We start from the raw sequence: 21,444 nt of genomic DNA, 5'->3' as shown, positions 1-21,444 counted from the left end.
CTAACTATCGAAAATGTTCTATACAAGTCCTGTGTGTCCTGTGGAGAGACAGAGGGAAGCCGGTGACAAACAGGTCAAGTCCTCTAGGCTCATAGGGAGGTGCCTGACCCACTGACCCAGCTCCTTTGAGACAGGAGCCAAGGGACTGGGAGAAGTTAGCATGGGTTGTATCACAAGTCAAATGGCATCCCAGGAATAGGCATTTATAGTAGGCAACTATGGTACCTGGATGTGAGAGTGGGAACAGCCCCACTTCAAGTGTCTTTTCAGCCCTCTCCAAACCCTTGAAAAGAATCTGCAACATTTTAGAATTTATGTTCAATGGCAACAAAAAGTGTGTTAATATCCAAGTCTCTCTTTCCTTTAACAATTTGCAGTAAAGTAACTATATGATAAAAATTATCTTTCGCCAGGCAGGGTTTGCACATGCCTATGTTCCTAGAACTTGAGAGGCAGAGGTGGGTGGAGCTCTGTGTGTTTGGGGCCAGCCTCGTGGACACTAAGTTCTAGGACATGCAGGGCTATGTAGAGAGACTATATATATATCTGTCTATTAGCATATGCATTTTAACTAGCTAATATCTTGCATGCATAATTAAAAAAGAAACTGCTTTTAAAAAAAAGTGGTATGCCCTCTTCACTTTGATAACAGATATACTATGCCTGAGATGGGGCAATTACAGACAGCGACTCCACAAACAACCATAAACATGTGAAAACTGATGTGTAGAGTATGTTTTAACAGAAAAAGAATGAAACCATTAACTAAAGACGAAAAGAAACACAGCCAAGGAGTGTCAATTTTGTCCTTCAATGGCCACGCCCACTCTGAGTCTAACTGGTGACACGGCAGTGTCCCTTGGCTTCAAGGGCACAGCCTCAGCCACCACTGTGTCTGGTGTCCCCTGTGGGGACTGGATGAGAAGTACTCACAGTGGGCGTTGTCTTGGGCCCTTCTGCAAAGTCCTCGTGCCTCAGCCATGGAGGGCCCTCTCTCATTTGGCAGGGGACACCACCACAAGAAGCTCTTCACTCTCACCACCAAGATTCTCTTCAAAATGGGAGAGACGAGATGGAATTTACGCCACCAGAACTGCCCAACGGCATTTGACTTTACAAGGACCACCTGCTTTCTATGTCAATTAAAGCTTGGAGAATGGCAGCTTAGGACCCCTTACTCCCCTGCCCCGACCCCCACCCCCAAAGCACACAGCACAGCACCAGTGGAAATCATCATATCTAGGGATATCGTCATCCTATTTAGCCCTCGGATAATGGAGGTTCCCCTCCCATAGACAACTTATTAAAATCCATTTCCTGATCCACGGTTATTTTTACCGTTTCTGACGTCCTAAGTTCTAGCCTGACTCACGCTGGACCTCAATTAGTAGTCACAGCCAGTTAGTAATTTTCACATATCATTAATGTTATTTCCGTTTAGGGTCTGACCAGATGCCTGTACGGCTCATCCTAGAAACAATAGAACTAAGGTTCAACATCGTATTTCCTACCTGGGCACCTCTTGCCATCCAGCATCTAAAGTCTTAATCTTAAACCTGATTGTTATATATTATCCCTTCTGACAGGGTGGAGGAGGGGTTCCAACACAGATAGCAAGTGCATGTAGAATTCACAGAGAAACTCACTCAAAAGTGCTCCAGACCAAGGACTGTCTTGGCTCTGACCACAGCTGCATGACTGTTAATCATAAATTGTTCCTTAACTTGCCTAAGCCAGCATGGAGGTGAGCTCTGAGGCATTCTCCAACAGCATGGCTGAGTGCCTGAAAACATCTTATAAATACCAGACACGGATTTCAAGATCTCTCTGGCCCCGTTTCATCAGAGACCAGCTGCTGTCAAGACGGGCCGCTGCTACCTCACCAGAGGAGCGCCTTGCTAGGACACTCCCATCTGTTCTTAAGGGCCAGGCATCATCTGGCCAAGTCTGCATTTTTGCCTCAGTTGGGCTATGTATGGCTTGTCCCTGAAGGGGCTGCCACAGGCCTGGTGTCAGACTCCTCTTCCATGGTCAATAAGCAATCACACTTGGACTCAGTTTCAGTCCCATCCAACACAAGACACAATTCCTGCAGGTGCCATAGTTTGTCTCCTTTGCTTGCCTGGAGGCATACTGGAACAAAAGGAAGTATTTAAGGTGACCTCCTTGGGGTTAAGAAACATGACAAGCGGGGTTGGGGATTTAGCTCAGCAGTAGAGCGCTTGCCTAGCGAGCACAAGGCCCTGGGTTCGGTCCCCAGCTCCGGAAAAAAAAAAAAAAAAAAAGAAACATGACAAGCTATGAGGCACTACCAACCCTCGCCTTCCCAACCATGCTCTCTGTGGAGGAGGCCTACGTGAGTACATCCAGTACAGAACGTACGTGAGCCCATCTAACTGGATATATAGTTAAGTTGTACACAGGACACCCAGTCAGGTCTACACCCAGTCAGGTCTAGATTTGACTTTATCCCATAGATGAGGTGATAAATTAACGGGTGTCTGCTTTTTGAACCCTGGAAGAAGACAAGGATTTCCGGACCAACCACTAAGGACTTCTCACACAGCACACAGGAGGCAGCCGGAGCATCATTCTGCCCTGGGTTCTCCTCACTCTAAAGGTCTACGTGCAGTGGGTAGGCATCATCGCTGAGGGCCCATGTTTGGGATTCTGGTGCCCTACTGTCCACAGAGGCTGCTCTTTGTCTGGAGAAAGACATTGCATCGCGTCTGAAGGCTGCAGGCTGCTCCCTGTGAACAGAACCAGAGCAGTGGCCCAGGTAGAGCTCTCTCTCACTACAACTGCCAGGAACGCTGTCCAAGAAATCACCCAATGCCTGTGTGGACTTCCAAATATAGAGGAGTATCCCTCTGCTGCTCCCAATCCCAGCCAATCCTTCCCATGAGCCTCAGTATACTCTTCACATGACAGGTTAGAAAGGCAGCAGGCAGGAAGGCCCTGGCTGGAAAGGAGCTCTGATGTCCTCATGACTTAACACCACGAAGCCACTGGCAGAGCCAATGGTGGGCAAGTACTTCCCTCACTGTGGTGACCCACCCCATCTTTGGCTTCTCAATCCCCCTTCCCAGCCCACTTTTTCACCTTTAGAAACCTGTCTGTGTTTAGGGGTGTGCAAAAAATCAAGAGTGTGAACTAACACCATGATGAGACAGAAGATGGCCTCAGTCTAGGTAAAGCTACAGGGATCTCCTGTGTCAAAGAAGGAAGAGAAATCATCTGTGACAGCTATCAATCCAAACTCTGCAGATGTTCACAACACATAGTGGGACAGCTGTCTCTTACTATAGCACCAACTTTTTTCTTTTTTTGACCAAGAATTTTACCTCTCAGACAACTTAAAATAACAAAGCCCTTAACGTTCGGCAGCTCATAGACACCGTTTGTTTAAAAAAATATTTTAAAAAATTATAAGCGCACAAGCGTAAATTCAATTAAGAGAATATAATAATCGGGATGAATTATGTTAATAAACAAGTAATTTCATAAACATACCTGTTTGTGTATAATTTTTTTTGTAGTGGGGGCCAAACAGATGCTAATTTTGTTCCTAAGTGAAAAAAAAAATTACTTCAAATTTAATTAAATTATTTCAATGGATAATTATTACTTAGTATATTTTAAGCAGTTCTTAGGCATACTTATGTATATTTAATTGTAATTATAATGAGTATATAAATGGCCTCAAAAGGACCCCTAGCTGGGAAGATAATTTAGTTGGTAAAGTGCTTGCTATGCAAGCATAGAGAACTTAAGTTTGAGTCCCCAGAACCCCCTTTTTTAAAACAGCCAAGCACAGTGGTACACATTTGCAATCCCAGTACTAACAAGGCAGAGAGACGGGAGATATCCAGACAACCAAGCCAGGGAGAAACCCAGTCTCAGAAAACAAGATGGACGACATCTGAGCCGTGACATCCAGGTCATACCTACACACACATGCGTGATCCTCACATAAGAGGAAAGCTGGGAGACAGCATAGGAGCAGACCGTCACAACACACAGACCACAGACATGGTGAGCGGCTGCAGCTGTCCCCAGGCCAAACCGTAAGCTCCACTTGCCAAGCAAAAGGATGGACTGACTCCCAAGTTCCTTCCACAGGAGAAGGACAATGGAGAGCAAGCTCGAAAAGTGACAGACTGCATCCTTCAGGGGACACTTCCTAGGCCTGACCACACCCTTCTCAGGTGACAGTGGCCCAGAGCACACCGTGACAGTGGGGTGCTCTCTCGAAGTCACTGTCCATGAGCACTCCTTAGCACACTGTGTCTGCGACGACCCTAGAGATGTCACCTATACACAGTCACACAGGTAGGAGGTGTCAGGGCCTACATTGAGGCCAGGCTGTGTCTTACCCACTGCAGCATTCTCTGCCTAGCCTGGGAAGGGGAGGGAACAACAGAAATAAAGAGAAGTCCGTTTTTTCAGAGACTATGTCTTTAACTCTCTCCGGAACTTGTCAGTGAAAAAAGAAAAAAAAAAAAAAAAAAAAAAACCAACATCAACAAAGATTCCACAGATACTTGCATACCATAATAAAAATACAAAACAGGACATACGTGAACTCAGAGAGGCTTTATCACCCCCACATCCTCAAACACCTAAGAGCTTTCTTAAACATTGGAGACAACAGCCTCAAACAACGCCCGTGCGCTCCAGCTTAATCTGTTCAATATGCGGCTCTCGTGCCAATTAATTGTGTTCCTGCTAACCTCACAGCTGCATATGGAGTCCATATGAGGCAGAAGTTTCTTGGCCGCTCTTCCCAGAGCAGGAGAGTAATACATAATAAATAACCCGAATAGTTACTTAACATAAGCAAGGTTGATGTTAATCAAAATGACTGAGCCAAAACCATCAAGTCGAGCCAAATGGAGTGTAAGTATGGGGACTTGGCAGCACCGGCGATCCGGCACTCGGGCATCCTACCAACAGCACTGCCAAACGCCACCTTCACCCCAGACTGGTGTGTAAACGGTAGGCAGACATCCTTGTCGCTGGCCCCGGCTACAACCTGACCCATGAACAAACCTACAGGGGCTCCCAACATCCCTTTCTCTCTGCACACTGTCCCTACAAGTGAGGCTGGGGGCAATCTCAGACCTAGAAAATGCTGAGCTCCTGGCAGAAAAAAAGAAAAGGCTCTGTCCCCTGTCTTATAACTTGTGGCTGGAGAATAAAACTCCACCATTAAGAGAGAAAAGTGGTTGAGAGAATGACTGGTAAGTGACAGACACTAGATGAGTCTTCTCGCCCTCTCCAACACGTAAGTCCTAAGGTTACGTAATCAGGTCTGCAGAAGGGCAGTTCAAGCACGGCTCCTTCCTACTCTGCCCTAAAGAGACCAAAGAACCACGAATTAAATATTTGCACAGCCATTCCCGTTCAGAAGAATCCCAACCTTCTATTCTTTCTGCAGCAGGCTAACCTTTTTTTTTTTAAAGACTAAGAGGGGTTTAGCATCCCTTAAGAAAACCCCCTGCCTCCTCCATTCTGGAGTTAAAGTCAGAGAAAGAAGTGGGCAAGAGAGGGGAAATTCCACAGGAAGGAACTTCAAAATTAAAACTGCGTTTTAAAAGGTGCTTAGCAATAATGAATGGGCTGTTAGTCTTCCCCCTCTGTAACGCGATAATCTCACAGCTCAGGGTGAGATTATTATACGTATTATACATATATTCTCTAGTCCCATCTACAAATCAGAAACAAGGTAGTGTTCTTTCTGCGTGTGCTGTAAATATCGAAGATGATCCTAGACCTTATTTTGAACCTTAAAAGATTTTGTTTCATCAGGTCCGGTAGCTCGTGCCTATAATTCCAACTCTGGGATGGCCGAGACAGGAAGATTGTTGTAAGTCTGAGACCAGCCTGGGCTAGCTTGTCTCAAACAAATGAACAAAACGTCCTATATGCTTTGAAATCTTATAGTATGCTATGATACACATTGCCCTCTCTTGACATGGGTAAAAATGTTTAGAGGTCAGATATCAGTAATTCAGATCATTACTGTGCACGCCTATATTTAAAACAATCCAAAGACTTAACTCGGTATTGAACACTCAATGATACATATCTAGATTTAAACTGAATTAAAATATAAGGGACATTTCCAGGTTGGTTTGGCACTTTCCATTCATTTCGAAAATGTTGATTCTTCATCTTAAGGAAAAATAAGTAAAACACTATTTCAAGCTTTTATACAGTTGTTTCAAACTCTCGCCAGAGAGCAATTGAAAACACTCTAAGCATCCAGCAAGAATACCAAGAATGATTAAATTTTGCAGACTTAAGGAAGAATGAAAATGCCATATACAGTTAGATCACCCAGACAGCTCTTCTTCCAATTTCTTCTCAAGACCAGCAGGCAAAGCAAAAGGAAGCAGAACCAAAGAATCACGGTTCTCCTTAGGATTCCTGCTAGGACATTCAAAATCTAGGAAGGCTGCAGAGCTGTTCCCCTTGAGCTGTCACAGGGGCAGTGGCTATCCTTCCTTGGCTCAGTAGGGCACAACCAATGAAACAGAGAATCAGGAAATCCCAGCTACGATGTTCTGCACAGAAAGTCATAGTCAAGGGCTCAGAAAACAAAGCGATGGGAGCTATTGTTTTGCAACGTTCCTTATCACTGGCAATTCCTTCTCTTAACAGTGCACAGTTTCTCAAATGCCTGCAGGAGGTTTATTGATTTTACTTTCTTTCCCTCTTTCTAGTTGACTGAAACCAGTGTTTATTCGCAAGGTATTGCTCCGTATGCTGAAAACACTTATTCTAAATGTTGTCCTGAGGGGGAAGACACTAGTAAAGTCAAAACAGATGCTTAAAGGGTAGTGATGTAACAGTTTCCACTTCAAAGTGAGGCTAAAGTCATAGCGTCATGGATGACTAGAGCGAGACTCTAAGATGGCTGCTGGCTGGCTGGATGAATGGATGGATGGATGGATGGATGGATGGATGGTTGATTGGTTGATTGGTTGGTTGGTTAATTGGTTAATTGGTGGGTTGGATGGTGGATGGCTACTTGTCTGGTTGGCTGGTTGGTTGGTTGGTTGGTTGGCTGAATGACTAGGTTGGTTGGTTGGTTGGTTGGTTGGTTGGTTGGTGGGTGGGTGGGTGGGTGGGTGGGTGGGTTGGATGGATGGATGGATAGATGGCTACCATCTGGTTGGCTGGTTAGTTGGTTGGTTGGTTGGCTGGATGACTCCTTGGTTGGTTGGTTGGTTGGCTGGATGACTCCTTGGTTGGTTGGTTGGTGGGTGGGTTGGCTAGCTGGATGGATGGATGGATGGATGGATGGATGGATGGATGGATGGATGGATGGTTAGTTGGTTGGTTAGATGGATGGATAGATGGATGGTTGATTGGTTGGTTGGCTGGCTGGCTAGATGGTTGGTTGGTTAGTTGGTTGGTTTTGTGTATTTGTTTGCTGCTTTCAGCACTTAGATAGGAGTTTCTAGTTCCAAATGACTCCAATGAAAACACTACTAGATTATGAGCATCCTTACTTCAAAATTCTATCAATGTCTTTATATTGCTTTCACAATAGAAAAGCATACAGTAAGTGTCCTGTTTTTAAAAAATGTATCAAATAACAAGACTTACTCTCAAGTAGAACCCAACAGTAAAGTAAACAGGAGAAGGTGGAGCCTCCTAAGACAGATTTTGGAAACATTTAAGGTATCTCATCTCCTACGAGTCTGAGATACATCCCCAAATTATTTTCCCTTTGCCTCAACTCTAACTACTCAGTGACCATGGGGTTCACAAGTTTTCAGAAGTGGAAGAAACTTCTGTTCCCTGTGCCCAGCACTCAATAGAAACAGAATACAGAAAAGAAAAACATGTCAACACATTCCACAAACAGAGCACCTCTGGAAGCTGTGGCGCTCAACTCATAAACACACATGGCCTTGCAAACTGCTTAAACATGGGGTTTCCAAAAGTAAGATTCCTAGAGATATGGGGTTCCAAAAGAGACAATCTCAAACCATGGCCATAAAAAACCCTGAGTGGGGAAACTCTTTCCTCTCCATTCTCTTAATTCGTTGCTCTAGGCAAGGCGATATTCAAGGCAATATTCTTCATCCATTGCCAAAATGCCAAATACTCTCACACCTGTTAACCTCCACCATCATAAAGGAAACAAGCCTGTGGCTCAGCCTGCCAGTAGTTTCTAACGGCTACCTACAAGTGAATAGGCCATATTTTTTGTCAATGTTTGCCTTTGGGTAGAGTGGTTTTGCTTTTTAATTTCTCCTTCTTAAATAGTATATTTGATGTTTAAGCACAAAATTGATTTAAAAGAAAAGGATAAGCTTGAAATGGACCTTGTGACTCAAAATGTCATCATGAAACAGGAAGCATCAAGTGGGAGATTGCTCAAGGCGAATGCCACATCATGGGTCCCTTTCTTGACTACCAAACCCAAGTATGGGTTCTAAGAGTCCCACACAACACGCAGGCACCTGAAAGACTCTGAGAAGACACGAGTTTGTCCAAGGCCATGCTGCTCTTACAGTGACTGAGCCCTGGAGCTTGCACTTGCAATCACAAGGAGCAAGGGGGTGGGGTTACGGGGTCTTCACGGGAGCCCAGTAGCAAGGTTCTTTATGCCTCCAGCCTTTCATACCCTGTGATGCCTTCTCTTCCAGGGATAAGGGAGTCTAGCCGGAAGGAAGACTGAGGTAAGATACAACAGCTGGTGTCTCCTATGTCAGGCAGCTATATTGAGATACAAGTACACAGCTCATCCCATGTACTAGAGGAGAAGCAGAGATGAGTGGTCGAGACCTTCAGTGATGCAGGCAAAAGCCTAGCTGGGCATCCCCTGAAAGGGCACATGAGGGGAACTCCTAAGTCAGGCTGGGTTTTCATTTTTATGACTTGAAGAATGAGTGAGTGAGTGTGTGTCTGTCTGTGTGTGTGTGTGTGTGTGTGTGTGTGTGTGTGTGTGTGTGTAATACAACATGACACTCATATGCAGTGTTTACATTATAATGAAGAGGTGAAACTGTAGTCAGGCCACCTAGAGAGCTTTAGAGTACCCACATTTAGCAGATGCTAATAAAGTGCTTCCAATCCCCATCCTACACCCTGATACTAGATGTCAGACTTAGTAACTGAGCTGAGCTTCCGAAACCTGACTTCCTGGTACAAAATTCTAACATGCGGCAGTAATGGTTTTGCAAAGAAAATGAAGGTTCGCTCTAACCAGCTGTGACAGTTCATCCTTGTTGTCAAGTTGACTGGATCACCTAGAAAACACAAGGGCCAGCATGCCACTTTCTCCACCTCAAAATGGGAGGAGGTCTAGCCAGGTGATCACCCAGACATAAACACGCCTTCCTCACCATGATGGACTTTGAAATGTGAGCAAAAATAAATCTCTCTTCCTTTAACTGCCTCTCACAGGCATTTGGTCATAGCAATAAGAAGGTAATGAATTCACTGGGTACCGGAAGTAAGAAATTAGCAGTAAATAAACAACAGCTATGAATTCATGGCCTGGTCTTCATGATTAGAATTTTGGTCTACCCAGGACAGTATGAGGAACAGTGAGAACATGTGCTAGATCTATTTCTCCTCAGTTATTCTGGGAATACACTTATACAAACAGAACATTACAGAGAACAAAAAATATATGTTACAGTGGTCCATGATCTTAATGGTTCTGAAGAAGGGATGGAAAACCATCAAAAGACATGATGGGGTTGAGAAAAGAGTAGTAATTACTAATACAGATAGAACATTCCAGGCAGCTTACACACAACTTTCCTCTCATCCTCATGTGAGATAGATTGTAGGTTTCAATAGTCCTGTTAAGAATATTAATTAACCAGTGGGTGGTGCACTCCTTTAATCCCAGAACACAGGAGGCAGAGGCAGACAGATCTCTGTGAGTTCAAGCCCAGTATGGTCTACACAGTAAGGTTCAGACTAGGCAGGATACACAGTGAGACTATGTCTCAAAACAGGGGTGAAGGGGTGTATAAATTGCTGGGGATACATCCTGATGGCAAGACGCTTGCTTGCTTGCTTGCTTGCTTGCTTGCTTGCTTGCTTGCTTGCTTGCTTAGCACGTGTGAAATACTGCATTCAAATGCAGGTCCTAGCACTAAAAATAATATTAAAACTACTACTAAATGTGCCATTTTGCAAAAGAAACTAAGGACCTCACCAGCAAGTAGATAATTGATCTAAGGTCCTAAAGCTGTAATGGAGTAGAAGAAAAATTACCACATTCTTGAAGCCCAAACTCGTAACAGCAAACTCCACATCACCCAAGAGCACCAGGTGCCTAGGCCAAGATTCGCTATGGGTTTCTGTGTAAAGCTATGTCATGTAAACAATTCTCCCAAGCTGGATGTGGTGGCACACGTCAGCAATCTCAGCACGTGGGATGCTAAGGCAGAAGAGTCGTGAGTTCAAGGCCAGTCAGAACAGACCATCTCAAAAAAAAAAAAAACAAGGACCAAGAATTTCCCTAGAAAGTGAATAAGTGGCCTACGGTCATCATCAGTTAAAAGACACGGAACAAGGAAGTGCGGACCCCAGGACTGGCCCTCATCATGAATGGGTTAAGAGACCTACTGGACGCAACCAACATCATGAATGGGTAACAGACCTACTGGACGCAACCAAGTTTTAAGGTTGCTTGGGAGAAACATTAACGCTGGGGGAAACTTTTTCGTTAGAAGCAAAACATTATTCTTTGAGAAATGCTTAGGGCAACGGCTCCTCTTTTATCAGGACTACTTAATTGAGTGCAAAGCATTAAAATAGCTGGCCTGAATATTTATTAGAGCACCAGCTGTTCCCTCCAGATTTTTAGAAATTCAAGCCTTGGTGCCAAGAGTAATTTAGAAGGAACGTTTGGGCAAGTAGATGAGCCTATGTCATGCAATCTACAGCTAGACAGTAAACCCTTGCTGGAAGCGGTCGGAGTATCGCCCTGCCTGCAGTGAGTGGCAAACTGTCCTACCACGCACTCCTGAAACTACTCTGCTAATAAGATTGGTGATTATACATTTTTAAATTATAACCCACAATTCATAATTAGCAATCCTCTGCACACACACATGCACACACACACACATGCACACACATGGACAGTATCGCAGGGATAATTCTGTGAGCCACTCTGATTTTAGGCTTTTTATTTGTTTTCTATTTTAGGAGTCAGTCTGGCCTCCGTGAAATATCTGGGATGATGGAGATTTTTTTATTCGAAATTTCAACTTTTTCAAGATATCTTCACTTTGGGTACCTGGCTATAACCAAAACACACAATTTTTAAGGGGGTAGGGGAAGGAAGAAACAAACTGGGGTGGTGGAAAAGGGCAAAGAAGGAGAGAGGGAGGGAGGGAGGGAGGGAGGGAGGGAGGGAGGGAGGGAGGGAGGGAGGGGTACCTCCTCTATGCAGAATGCTCTGGATATGATGCATTGAAACTTCTTTGCAAAGAAAACTGAGGCATCAAATCTGCCTCCCATGGTTGCTTTGCCAGCACCTGTCCTGCCGGCCATACCGATGGACTGGATCTGGACCTGGGCTTCCATGCCCTGCAGCAGGGTCACCTCTGTCAAGGCATCTCACTGGCCTCACTGTTGACTGGCCTCCCTCTGAAGAGAGTGCTCTCCGGGTCAGACGGCTGGGCAGCCCAGGATGTGGCAGTTGGCAGGAAGAGCTGCTGTGGCTGGAAGGCTGGGAGGTTGGTGCTCCAGAGGGAGGATCAATCGGTTGCACACACAGACCCCACAGACCAGGGCAGAGCTTTCTACCCTGCCTGCTCTGACTGGCTCCCTTCCCTCTATGGCCCTGCTGGTTGGCAAACCCCTGGAGGCAGCACACGCTCTCTTTAAAGACGTGCTCTCGTTTTTGTTTTCAGGGCCCACGGGTTTAAAAATAAACTGGCACTTTTGGATTAATAAGAAATTCCTTGCGGGATTAACTGGGCTACATTTTTTTTTATCCCAGTGAGTGAACAACAGCAGTTTCCTGAGCTGGTGTGATCGATCTCCCTTCGATAGGGTCTGCCCCTTTCAGAATCGGAAGGGGAGGGTCAACACACATCTCTCCCACCTAGAAAAATAAACCACAGCCTGGTTATCCGAGTCATCTGTAAGTCTCTTTTATTTTTTAATACAACACTGATTCCACCAATTATACCCTGTCTGGACCTCCTGAGCCAGATTCCCCCAATGAAAACTTGGGAGGTTTTCTAGCTTTCTGGCGTCCAAAAGATAGCAAAATTGCAATTCGTCCAATGGAAGCCTCATCCCCACAATGGACACTGGGAGAGAAAATTCCATCTGAGCACCATTGTTTAATGTATTTATAGACTTACTAACTCCCTGTCATCTAGGGATGTCATCTAACCATCTACTGATTTTTGTCACTGAAGGGGACACAAGCCAGGACCCTGTGCGTACCGAGCGAGAATGCCACCAGTAGTCTACAGCCTCCGTACCTACGCCAATTTTTTAAAACATACCTTAGTCATTCACCCCATGGACTTCTAATGACTAGAATGCTTTCTTTCCCTTCTTCTTCCTCCTCCTCTTCCTCCCCCCCCCTTTCTTCTCATTTAAGCAGGAACGCTTTGCTGTGATCTGTACCACATCAAGCACAACAGTCTTTGGTGCAACTTCTGTGCTACTGAGGGGAGGTGGAGCCTTTAAACAAAGGCTCCTCTGGAGGAAGTCGGGTCACTGGAGGCATAACCATGGCCCTCGATCCTGAACCATGACCCTTCTTTGCCCTCTATCTATGACTCAACTACCATGGCAGGAGTAGCTCCTTCCTCTACACACTCCTACCATGGTGACGTGCTGTGCTTTGTTAGACCCAAAGCAACAGAACCACAGAACCAGGGACCTCTGGGCTGTGAGTCAGAACCCCTTCATCCTCCTCAGTCAGTTAGCTACCTACCTCAAGCATCTTGTCAAGCGCTAGGGGGCTGACAACACCCACCTCCAAGAAAAAAACACCTGATGGAATTCCAGAATAATAAAAAGAACTGCCATGCTTCTCTGGAGAGAGAGGCGCACCTGCTCAACCTCCCCAGTGTAGAACACACCTATGGCTCTGAAGGACACTCTCGGGCGCTGCCTAGTTTGAAAGGCAATGGGGCATAATAACCACTTAAGCAGGAGATCCATGCAATACCATGTACGAATGGAAAACTGGAGGGGAGTTAAGGCTTCAGAGGTTAGGGTCCACCCTGGGTGGATAGACTTAGCAGACATTCACTTGAAAAGAAGACAGAAGGTTTATTTAACTCGCTAGAAATTCAACCTGAGCCAGCAACATTCCCTGGCTGTTGGGATATGGGTACAGCTTAGCCTAGGTTAACAACTAATGTTTACACTGGGAGATTTGCCTTTTACCAAGTGCTTCCCCATGTATAATCTCATTTAACACACGATGGTGGCTCTGACATGCAGATGCCCGGCCTTCCAGATGAGTAACTAAACACCACTCTCTAATGTGAGAGAGACTTCTTCCAGGCTGAATCAGCACAGTAGAGGCTTCTGTCTCAAGACTCGGCTCTGTGTAGAAGGGGAGAGCTCAAGGGTAACAGCCCTCTAGAGGCACTCAATGACTCGTGGAAAACACGGTCCATTCTGATCCCTACATTAAGGAAAGCACATGCAAATGAGACTTTGGGCAGAATGTCATGACCAGAGGCTGTGACCAGGCCAGAGCACAGCCTGTCCGTCCATGAGATACAAAGAGGACCTGGGATCCTCCAAAGATGAGAAATAGCTTCAGAAGTGGCATCACAGCTATTTTTTTTTTTTTTTGGTTCTTTTTTTCGGAGCTGGGGATTGAACCCAGGGCCTTGCGCTTCCTAGGCAAGCACTCTACCACTGAACTAAATCCCCAACCCCAACAGCTATTTTTAAATAAGGAAGGACCACAGGGGAGGCATATAAATGTCTGGATAGGACCAACCGAGGCTCATTCTTATAAAGGTGCAGGCAACAGAAGGGTGTTTCAGGAGCCTAGAACTCGTGCCATAGGAAGAGGGATGTTCCATGAGAGTGAAAGGCTGTGGGTCCAGGATGCCTGTGCACTGGCTGGGGGGCAGGATCAGGTACTGGGACAGACAGGAGAGAGGGCCAGAAGGCCAGGAGTATAAATGTAAACCACAGCTGCTGGGGATGGGGAGCTGAGGGGAATCTCTACGAGTCCTAACCTGGGATAGGGGAGACTCCCAGGACTCAGTTTGGATGACCTTAGCCAAGAGACACATAACAGTGGGGATATGGAACCTAAGGAGGCCACCTCCTGTAGCCAGGCAGGACCCCCAGAGCAGGGATAAGGGCACCAACCCAACCCACAAAGTTTGACCCAAAATCTGTCCTGTCTAAAGGAAATGCAGGGCATCCGAAAGGTGGAGCAGAAGCTGAAGGAATAACCAACCAAGAAGCGGCCCAACCAGAGGTCCATCCCGTGGGCAGATACCAATCCCAGACACGAACTATTAACGATATTTTGACATGCTTGCAAACAGAAGCTTAGCAAAACCTGTCCTGTGAGAAGCTCTCTCCAGGAGCTGGCTGAAACAGATGCAGATACTTACAGCTAAACATTGGACCAAAGTTGGGCACTCTTATGGAAGAGCTGGGGGAAGGACTGAAGACCCTAACGGAGATAGGAACTCCACAGGAAGACCAATAGGGTCAACTAACCCAGACCCTTAGGAGCTCTCAGAGACTGAGCCACCAACCAAAGAGCACACACAGGCTGGATCGAGGCCCCCAGTACATATGTAGCAGATGTGCAGTTCAGTCTCCATGAGGGTCCCCCAACAATTAGAGCGGGGCTATCCCTAAAGCTGCTGCCTGTCTGTGGAATCCATTCCCCAAGAGGGCTGCCTTGTTTGCCCTCAGTGGGAGAGGATGTGCCTAACCCTTCAGGGACTTGATGTACTCGGGTCTGGGGGGACGTGGGGAGGAGGGGCTACTCTCTCAGAGGAGAAGGGGAAGAGATGGGAGGAGGGAACATGTGAAGTAGGGGCTTGGGAGGGCAGCAACTGGGATGTAATTAATTAAAAAGGAGCAAAGGTTTAGTTACTTTTCTTATCTCTGTGACCAAATACCTTACAGAAGCAACTTTTAAGAGAAGCAGGGTTTAAGAAACATACAAAGACGGAAAAGAAGAAGCCGTAAGTTGCTGCCGCCGACATACATTAATTACCCACACAAAGTCAAGGAGAAATGGGCTACTGTATAGCTTCAAAGTGACTTGACAAAGAGGGGTTGCCAAAGCAACAAAGGTAGGTAGGTGCGTAGAGAGGCTTGGCAGATAAAACATCTGACGCAAAAACCACTGCCGCCTGCTGAGACAGACGCCTTAGGAGCGGGCATCCCTCCTGGACTCTGCCGCCCCAGGGCACACAGCCAGAGCCTCCGCATGAAGAGCCATCCATAGGCAACCCACACAGAAAGTGGCCAGCCCCGCTGTTCATTACCAAGCTCACTCAGGGATAGAAGGGCTGAAGGAGACTCAACAGATAGAGCCTGACAGGAGCGTCATCCTGGCCTGAACTCCTTCCCTTTAAATGGCACTATTGAGACTGGGAGAGTGAAGGAGACCCAAGGAGTGGGAGTGATTTCCTAGCTTTCATGGTGGAACTGTGGCTATCAAGGAGAGAAAAACCCTTCCAGACAAAATTCACACTGTGTTCGTGAGAGCCATCAGGTGGACAACCCTGCCCTTGACCATGGTAAAGACAAGCCGGGAAACTTAAAAGTGCATGAATAACGGGTCTGAAGTAGAAAACGTTATCACTGTCCCCTCCAACCTTTCCTGTATGTGTTCAAATTCAAGGGAAAGGTCAGCACCAGGGGGCCAGAGAGATGGCTCTGAGGTTCAAAGCACTGGCACCCACACGCTGGCTCACAACCATTGGAACTCTGGTTCCAAGGGATCCAACATCCTCTTTGGGCTTCTGCGGGAACCAGGAATGCGGGCATACATGCAAGCAAAGTAGTTCCCATATACATAAAAAAATTTAAATATTTTTAATTAAAAGAGAAAGGTCAAGGGTAAATTAGGAGGCTGAAAATTTCAGAGAGACGTTACATCTTGCTTGAAGACAGACACAACTCTAACCAAACGTTGCAAACACAGATTCCCCTTAGATGCTGGCTACCTGTTGTGGAAGAAGAGGCTTCCCTGACTAGAAAGATTAATCCATGGGCTTTCTCAACATTCTGGAACTCATTCATTCATCAAGCAGTTGTTAAATACCTGCGCGTTCCAGACAACACACGACACGCGAGGCTTAAGGAAACAACTGAGAGACGCTCTCCATACAGGAGGCCCCCATCATCCCACTCAGGGCAAAAAGTTAGAATTCTGAAGTTAGTCGTTTGAAGGCAGTCAGTATTATGCACAGAAATAAACATGTGACTCAAGAATACCCTCGTTAATACCCTAATTGTCATTTATGAATTCTTCAACAGACCACATAATAATTTATTATCCTAGCATACTCTTTAAGAACATTTCATCCTAAACTCTTGTGTGTGTGTGTGTGCTTGTGGGTGGTGTTAATTGTGGCATATGCAAAAAAAAAACTTTATCACTTTTCAATTATGAACAGATGTAAATGACTTACTTGATGTTTAATTTTAGAATAACAAGCATCTTCTAAAATAAGTTTCCGACTGAGAAACTGGGGCTCTAGCTACAGAATAGACTTAACACTCCCAGAGCGAACCCTGCGAACGTTCCAACACCACCAGAGCCATTTCACATCTCTGTGCTCCAATTTCTTTTAATGGTCACAAAAAATATCACCATATGCTTTTGTCAGATACGTTTACTGGCTTTTAAAAAGGACATCCTAATTGTAGAGCTGGGGTTTTTGAAAACACACACGGTTCTAGGCACAGCCAATTGTACCTAAGGCCTCGGCCACTCGAGGGAGGGGCTGGAGAATATCGCATGAGCCAAAATTAGAGACCACACTGGGTTAAATAGCAAGACCCCCACCTAGAAATGAAAAGAACACACTGCTTTCACCTGTTGTAAGGAAAGACAAGCCGATCTGAACGTTGGGACAGAGAGACCCAACCAACCCAGCCCCCAGTTGCAACTTTTATGCAAGGCAGAATGTTAACTGGTTTCCAAGTCTTGCCATTGGCACATCACCCGGTGAGAATGTATCAGCCCCACAGTGAACCACCGGAAGAGGCAAGACACTGGCTTCGTCTTGGCTCTCCCCTCTGAGGTCTGCACACCTTCCCTACGTGATACTTCCCCGGCCACGTTTAGCTTTCTTCCTACCCTCTCTCCCTGAAATTCAAAAGGCAATTTAGACTCCCATATGGTTGCCGTCGAAGCTAACAGATGCCTAGCAAATTAAAACAAAAATTATGACTTATACATGGCTGATGTACCATCATTCCAGAACATCTAGAAAGTTATACTGAATCATAAAATAAGGCATCCTACTTGATGCCCCAATTCGACACCCAAGATTCCTTGAATCTCCCTCCTCTTGGAATGTAAGCCCCGTGGAAACAAACCACATGCAACTTCTTGTCATCTCTGGAGAACCCTCCACCTGCAACACAAAGCAGTCTCTCAAAGCCCACCAAAGAGGCTGCAGCCAACAGCCATTCTAGTCCTGGACACCAAGGAGAACAAAGTATCCAGTGATCCCATCAACTAACTCAAGGTTTCTGCCGGCCAATCCATCAACATTTTCTAATAAATCATTTCCCACCGATGGCTGAAATCCACATGTCTTAGTTGGGGTAACTATTGCTGTGATAAAACACTACCACCAAAAAAACATCTAAGGGTAGGAAGAATTTATTTCTCTTACAGTTCCATATAACCATTCAGCAAAAGCAGTGAGGGTGGGAACTCAAAGAGGGCAGGAGGCTGGAGGCAGGAGCTGACGCAGAGGCTATGGAGGGGTGCTGCTAACTGGCTTGCTCATCATGGCTTGCTCAACCTGCTTTTAGGACCTCTAGCCTAAGAATAGCGCCACCCACAATGGGCTGGGCCCTCCCACACCAACCACTAATTAAGAAAATGCCCTACAGCGGGACCTTATGGGGCATTTCTTCAGTTGAGATCCTCTCCTTTCAGATAACTGCGGTTTGTGGACATGAAACTAACCAGCCCACCACATAACCTTCTACAAAGTGACCTTGACACGTCCCTATCGAAGATGGAACTTACAACTGAACAGACTCCATGAGGACTTTGACTAATGTGCCAAATGGCAGTCCAGTTAAACTGCCTGGAAGCTGCTTCAGTCTCAGAGAATCCATGTGCCGTGCTCTAGCTGACAACCACAGCTGAGCCATCACAGGTGAGCACCGGCCCTGGTTCCCCACCCCAAGGAGACGTCAGAAAAACTCCAGCCACAGCTCGCAGCAACTGCACAGGGGCCCTAGATTAGAATTATCCCTATGAGTAGCCGACTCACAGAGTTATGAACTATAATAATGAGGTTTTGTCTTGAAATTCTAAAGTCCGGGGGCTTGTTACACAGCAATAAATAACCACGGTGTTGGCATCCACTTACTTTCTCAGAAGCAGTTAAGTGTCAAGGTCCAGAACAAAACATCTACAAACGGTCAGTGACGGGATAGAGGAGTTAACTCCCCAAAGGACTGACCTTAAAACAAACCCCTCTTCCCTTCTCTCCTCCGCCCCAAAGACAACTCAGTGTTTCTGAGACACGTCTTTCCTCTGGTGACACCCTCAACAAAATCAATTCCTGCTGGCTTGAGTTCTTCCAATATAGAGCAAGAAAAACAAGGTTTCCCCCACCACCCTGTGCTAACTAACAAGAAAGGAATCTGTACAAGATGTTGACTTTCTTACTCACAATATCAGCACTGTTATATAAAAGAACTAGGATCTTACACATGAAGCTGTAATTCTAATAATAAAAATATAGCTAATGACTCAGAGTGTCACACTTGAGAGTCATGGTAGAGATAGGGAAATACGCGTGTCATACCAATAACTCAACAAGCCAGGAAAGCTCAGCGAAAGGGTTTTTTTTTTTTTTAAGTGAAAAAGAAAAATCATACAGGAAGAAATGAAAAACGAATTAGTCCGTGAGCATGTCCAGTAAAGGAACGTCTCTAGCAGGCAAGTCTCCAGTACATGTCTTTGTCATTACAGACTAGGCTCATCCCTGAGATTTCATCTTGCATATTAGAACTCAACAAAGTCTTTGTTAGAAACAGAGAGAACCTCACAATTCAACCAAATCCTTCATTCTAAGAGCCGAGGCGCGAAGGCCCAGGGCCGTTAACTGACTAGCACAGTCAAAGTGCCGATTAGCAAGAGATCCCCGCTGTCACAGCTGCCACTGCGCGTTCCTTTTTATTTTTACAAGAACTATTACGTTCAAATGCCTTCAATGAATTTCGAATTTAGTCTGCACGTCAATGTGAAGACGGAAAGCTCGGGAGCCCCTGGTCTCTGTCACCAAGTCCCCCTTCAGAACTGTACAGCTGAAGTGTCAATTCTGCTATTTCGGGCAGTCACCGGCAAGTTGGTGGCTGAAGACAGAAGTGTGCACGGTTTTTTTGTTTGTTTGTTTTGTTTTTGTTTTTGTTTTTTTTGCAGCAGCTGCTGCCAGATCTCCGGTCACTAACATTTTAGTGTGGATTGCTTTAATTATAACTTGGGCGTTTTCCTGTGGATTTCTGCTAGAGCCCACTGGCCCTGATAAAATGGGACATTTAAACATGAGGTCATTTGGAGACGGTGAGCAGTACGGAAAACATGATGAAGGTGGCCCTCAGCACTGGAAGGGCAGGGAGAGTAAAGGACTCTCCGAAGTAGACACCTACTTGGCGATGCTACCCAGGGTTGGTCCTTCAGTTTCTCAGCCTGGGCCAGATCTACAACTCGCCACAGAACTACCTACGGCCAGCCCACAGGAATACTTCAGAATCACACAAGATGTGGGCCCTATTCTGGAACTCTCCGTGCAAGCAATTTGCAATTTGGTTGAGGCTCTCCCACAGTTCAGGGGTTCTGCTGCAGCCTAATCCAGAGACAGGGCTAAATTTGCCTTTGTGCTCTCTACAAAATTACACCAAACTGCCAGGGAAACGGCCCCCAATCCTTTTTATTTCCTTTTCACTCCCTGCTATGAAACTGCAGAGAAAGCCCGTGGGTGCTTTTTGTTGCCTGGTAGCTGAAATGTGCAACTTTTGGAAGTGTTCGAGCAGAATGAAGAGGCCTGGGCGCGCGCGCGCACCACCCCTGCAGTCCCATGTGACCGGCCCTAGCCTCTCGAAGTTCAACGCCATCAGAATACCTCAACGGGCAACATGCCTACCCACCACTTTTAAACATTTCCAGAAAGGGTCCAGGAGAGAAGCAAAAGAAAAAAAGAAAGAAACGCATTTCCTCTTGCTCTGTTTGCAGCAGGGGAGTGCAGGGGAGGGGGGGGGGCTCCCAGGAATCATTTATTACCATTGACACAAAAAAACAAAACTGCCTATGAATGACTGTATATGGTATTTATTCCCACACTCCCTCATCAATCTGGTCCAGTCCTGAGGACAGATGACACGCTGACACAAAGTCCACTTGCTTTCCTTTCAAAAACACACACAGCCACTCTGAGAGAAAATAAGCGGGTGAGTGAGGTGGGGGCGGGGAGGGTTCAGAACATAGGCATATCTACAACTATTCTCACAGTTGTGTGTGTCTACGGCAAACAGCCACAATTAAGGGGAGTCCAGATTAAAACGTTCTGGATTCAGACCACTGGATCATTTGTTTACCTCGCAGAAACTTGGGGATATCCCCCACGGACGGCCACCATCTTTACCTCCCACGGAGAGAGGGGTGCCAGGGAGGAAGGCGACCGGATGGGAAGAGGTGGGCTGAAAAATAACATGGTCTGCCAACCAGTGCCAACCAACCAACCAACCAACGAACCATTTCCCCCCTTGTCCTAGAGAACTCTTTGTCTGGTTGCTGAACACGTTTGTAAGGTCGCAGTAAAGAACCAAAACAAAAGAGTAGGGTCCCAACCTGATTACAATAGGCGCCCCGCACAAGGCAGTGCCAAGCAGAGCACGGTTTGAAGCCGGTGTGCAAGCAGCGGCTCACCTGCTTAGCCAGTAAAACAGGTCTTCCACACCTTCTCTCCTTTGCATGTCTCCGAGGGTTCCTAAAACCCGGCCCGCTGTGTGTCACCCCTTTAAAGAGGGAAGACGTGAGGCACGCGCACGCCGAAACATATGTTGACTGATGACTAGTTATTCCACAAGGATACACAGAGAAATAAATCCCTCCACCCCTCACGCCCACTTGGCCAGCCCATTATGCAAAGGGAGCGCTTTACTGCCGGAGAGGAGCATGCAGGACGTGTTATTTACGTGCACATTACAGAGCCACACACCACGGCATCTGCATCCTACACA

General features: G+C 46.1%; 1 protein-coding gene across 3 annotated transcripts in view; it reads right to left on the bottom strand.

Moving 5' to 3' along the window:
- Positions 1-21,444, bottom strand: part of Tspan5 (tetraspanin 5) — a 163,599-nt gene that overhangs the window by 141,186 nt on the left and 969 nt on the right. Inside the window, exon 1 of one of the 3 annotated variants that reach the window (XM_087627909.1) lies at positions 21,131-21,277. The gene's annotated coding sequence lies outside the window, so the exon portion shown is untranslated. 3 annotated transcript variants of the gene reach the window in all.

This window comes from Rattus norvegicus, chromosome 2 (genome assembly GCF_021556685.1).
Source record: "Rattus norvegicus strain SHRSP/BbbUtx chromosome 2, alternate assembly SHRSP_T2T, whole genome shotgun sequence".
NCBI classification, from domain to species: domain Eukaryota; kingdom Metazoa; phylum Chordata; class Mammalia; order Rodentia; family Muridae; genus Rattus; species Rattus norvegicus.
The sequence above is the reverse complement of the archived record's forward strand: the minus strand, read 5'-3'. Positions and strand labels throughout refer to the sequence as shown.